The sequence below is a fragment of the Mustela erminea genome, chromosome 13 (genome assembly GCF_009829155.1).
Source record: "Mustela erminea isolate mMusErm1 chromosome 13, mMusErm1.Pri, whole genome shotgun sequence".
In the NCBI taxonomy this organism is placed as follows: Eukaryota; Metazoa; Chordata; class Mammalia; order Carnivora; family Mustelidae; genus Mustela; species Mustela erminea.
In genome coordinates this window covers 50,190,293-50,195,195 of record NC_045626.1, presented here as the reverse complement: position 1 = coordinate 50,195,195, position 4,903 = coordinate 50,190,293, and positions in this window count along the sequence as shown.

The window sequence follows — 4,903 nt, the reverse complement described above, 5'->3', positions numbered from 1 at the left end:
GGAAGGAGCAAGGGGACAAGAGAAGAGCATCTTTTCTTTCCATCTCCCTTTCTCTCTTTTCTTTCTTCAAATGCACTGACTGAATATGCTGACTTTTGGGGGCTAGACTGAGGTACAATCATGACATCTGCCCTCTTTAGAGAGAGAGAGATGAAAATGATATTTCATTTTAAATCCACATTTCAGTTCAACCTCACCCTTCGGTACAAAAGCATCTAGGGCACTCAAAAACTCTTACTTGCTCTTGTTTCTGTTACCATGACAACAGGAATCTGCTCTGAATGGACAGGAAGGGTAGGGAAACAAATATGTTTCAACCTCCTTGAGAAATACTTTCTTGCTGATAGCACAACGCTTCCGGTGTTCCTGGCTTCTAAGCATATGTAGGGACAGAAACTTTTCTCTTCCTTCCTTCTAGGTTCTTTGGCTGATCTAATAATTAAAGACATAAGACAGAGTAATAGGAGAAAAGCAAATCTAATTTCATACTAATGGGAACCCATAAAAATATGAGACCTCAAAGAAGTGACCAAAGCAGGCAGCTTTTTAAAAAAACTTTTCCTTGTTTAAAAAAACAAGGACACAATAAATTTGTGAAGAATTGACAAGACAAAGGAGTTGGGGGTCGGGGCAGCAGATCATTGAAGAAGTAACAAGGTTCCCTTATCCAGCCTCCTCAGCCCCCAATTCCCCATCTCTGGTGATGAGGATGGCTTCTACCCTCCTGGCACAGGGAGGGTATATTTCACATGGGAGATTTATTTCCTGCTTTTAGGGAAACAAAGGAGGATCCTTCTTGCACCAGCTGTTTCTTTTCTTCTTCCTTTTTTTTTTAAATTGAAGTATAGTTGACATACAATGTTGCATTTGTCCCGGTGTACAATATAGTGATTCAAAAATGCTATAGAACCGGGTGGCTCAGTGGGTTAAGCCGCTGCCTTCGGCTCAGGTCATGATCTCAGGGTCCTGGGATCGAGTCCCGCATCGGGCTCTCTGCTCAGCAGGGAGCCTGCTTCCCTCTCTCTCTCTGCCTGCCTCTCTGACTACTTGTGATTTCTCTCTGTCAAATAAATAAAATCTTTTAAAAAAATGCTATAGAACCAGCTGTTTCTTAAGTAAGTTTAATTCAAAATCATCAATATGCCAAAGTGGTATATTTGGGGATTCTCCTTCACATATTAAGTGGTTAATAGAAGTACCATCAGGAACTTGATTCTCTCTAGGATCTAAGCTATGGGGCTAAGGAACAACCTATTTGATCCAATTCTTCTACCTGATGGAAGGCAGCAGGTGGGGCTCACAGAAAGCCCTCTGTCAACTCTCAACAGCAGCCAAGACACACAGGGCTGTGGTTCTGCATGGCCTCAGATAGGTGCACAGCCTATGCTAGGAATGGCCACAGTCAAGACTTACTGGAAACAAAGCCAAGAACCCTTTGTAGAGTCTGAATCCTGGTTATGACTCAAAGAGAAAATAACAAGGTCCCTCTCCCAGCCATCCTCACAGCAGTTATAATTTGTACCTGACCCGTGCAATATTTTTGAATCCTATTGTATGCCAGACCCTCTATATAATTATTAGGTCTAGCCACCTCAACATCTTTATAAACAGGTGCAATTATCCCCACTTTTCACCAGGAAAACCAATGTTCAAAGAGGTTAAAAAAACTTGTCCAGATTCACAGGGCCATCAAAGACAGTCTCACCTTCAAATTCACATAAGTAAAAAGAGAAGCCCGTCCTATGTTCTGCTGCAATGCAGGAAGTGGGGAGAATGCTGAGCAACCCCGTCACTGACTCGCAACACAGTAATCAACAGTAAACCAAAAGCTTGGTCCTTACTCCCAAGTAGCTTGCACACTGAGGCACTCAGACCATAGTCAATATATATGATTTTTAATATGTATATGATTATATATATGATTATATATAATATATATGTGATTATAAGTTGTAATAAGTGTTGTTAAGGATAAGATGCCCTAAGAAAGAATTATGACATCATCCTTATGAAAAATTTTGCCCTCCGGAGCCTTCTTCCTTGCAAAGCAAATGCAGAGACTTGATCCACAGGCCTGAGATGATGGGCTAGGGAGCAGCTCTGCACAATGACAGAGAATATGAACTTGCTCTCAGTCCACCATTTCAGACCCAGTTCTGCTATAGCCTAATTGTATGACCTGGGACAGGCAACTTAAAACTCTAAAACTGGCCTCACCAAATGCAGCAATACATATAAAGCATGTAGCTGAACCTGGCATATAACATAAATATGAGTTTTCTCCATGATATTATTATTGGCACTATTTCCCTCCCACCCACACCAAAAGTCCTCCCACATATTTCCTGGGATGACAATGGGAAATGGTGGCTTCTAGAGATTATGGAACTAAAGACAAGGAGGATCAGCTTAACTAGATGAAAATGTCTACTTCTTCTGCCCAGGCTGACCCAGCTTCTTTCTCTCCTGTGTTACCTATAAGCTAATGCGGCAAATGCTGTCCATGACCCACTTCCGTGTCCTCAAATCCCTTCACCATTTTCATGCTCACTGGGTCCTTAGCGCCCTCTTTCTGGTGGTCTGTGCTCCAGCTGTCTGAACCTGAATTTACGCCCCCCAGGGACAGCCCTAACCTCTGCATGACTGACAGGTGCGGAGGATAAAAGGATAAAATCCTGCTTCTCTACAGCCTGATGGAAGAGGCAACTTGAATGAGTGCTCTCCTTTGTAGAACTTTGCTTCATACTATACACCCTCTTCCCCTTTCAAGTCACACTTCCCAACCCGCTATCAGGGGACACTTCCGACTAAGTAAACAGCTTTCACAAAAATCCACTTAAGGTCTGCTTCTGAGGAACCAACCTAAGACAGGTTGGTGTTAATTGGCTTAAACACCTGCTTTAAAAGCATGGTTAGAAATAAAACACTCAGGTAAGAAATCCTTTCATTTCAGCAAGGCTTGACACACAACTTTTAGTATTCTCCGAGAATTGAAGAGAGTACCAATGGGCATTTCGTCCTTCAGTATGAAAGATGGAAGACTATTAGAGTCAAGAAGTGTAAACACAGTGATGCATTTTGGAACAAGATGCACCTTCTGGGCAGCAATCACTCCTGAGTTAGAGTCATCAGATTTTCCATTATTGCTTGTTCTCAAATGAAATGTTTCCTAAACAAAATTCAGAATGTGCCAGAACAAGCAAGACTTTCTTAGGTGCTCAAAATTACAAAGAGATTCTAAACTTTTAAGGTAAATGCAACTAGTAGGAGTAAAGCATTCACCATTTGAATGCTTGATGGAATCCTATCTAAGAAAATCTCTTTCTTCCTAGAGCTTAATTGTCTAAATATGTAACTTGTAGACATGCAACAATGGTATCTACAATTTCTGGGTGGCTTTTCCTTAGATTAAAATGTACCCAGGCTTTCCCTTTAGGAAAAAAAAAAAAATTCAGCTCTAATTAGAAATGATTTTTGAGACTAGCCTCCTTTGTCATGACTGTTGTTATATGATCTTAGATGTGAAATTTCTGATATTATGATCATAACATTCAGAGTTTAGAGATCATCTAGACTTATTTTTTCTTTCTAGAGTTCTACATTTCCAGTTTTTCCACATTAGGTATATGGATATATATAAGATATTTTTACATATATGTATATATAGATATGCATATCCTTATGTGCTTTGTGTGTATATAAAAACATATACATATGTATGTATAAACATACAAAGAAAAAGATTAGTTTTATAAGCTGAAGTTTCCAAATTGGACCAAGTTCAAGTGTATGGATATTTAAAGTATTTTAAATTAGAATAATGCAACAATTTAGCTTATATATTATCAAAGTGTTTTTTCAGTAATAAGACTTATTGCTGAAGGTGGGAGTATAAACTCATATACTCCTTGAAAACAATTTAGCAGGAGCCTTTAAAGTTTGTAATCCAATAGCTTTATGCATATAAAACTGCAATAAATAAATTCTTGTGTATAAATATGCACTTTTTTGGTAACATTAAATAGGTTGTCTACCTTTTATTAAACTTAACATATTTATAGAGAACCATACAATTCAATAAATCTCACAAACTGAACCTACCCACAGAACCATCACCCAAATAAAGAAGCAGACATTACCACGACCCCAGAACATAATAGCTTTACAAAGAAGAAACAAATTAATGTCCAACAACAGAGAAAAATTTAAGATGGGACGAACTAGGGAAATGTGAAGCAAAGACAACCAGACAAAGCAATAAATAAGATTTCTGTAGACACAGAGTCATAAACTTGCAAGAGCTGTATTAGTGGTGGTGTGGCCAAGGCAATGGGAAATTGTGCCAAGTGGCCTTTATGAAGAATATTCGGGAGAATCACAGTAACCAAGGCTCTGAGTAAAAGTTCTGCTCAGGTCAGGTCTTGCCTAAAGCTTCTGTAAATGAGGTCTAGGTTGACATATAATCTAAACCAAATGCTGAAATTAAGTAGGCAATCCCAGAGGGGAGAAGCAGATAGGGATGACAGCCTCACCGAGGATGAAAAATCTGGAAATATATCCTGTATGCGGAGAAAAGACGGAGTTCACCATTTTTTTTTAATAAACATATATTTTTATCCCCAGGGGTACAGGTCTGTGAATCACCAGGTTTACACACTTCACAGCACTCACCAAAGCACATACCCTCCCCAATGTCCATAATCCCACCCCCTTCTCCCAAACCCCCTCCCCCCAGCAACCCTCAGTTTGTTTTGTGAGATTAAGAGTCACTTATGGTTTGTCTCCCTCCCAATCCCATCTTGTTTCATTGATTCTTCTCCTACCCACTTAAGCCCCCATGTTGCATCACCACACTCAGAAAACTATAAAGTACTCATGAAAGAAATTGAGGAAGACACAAAGA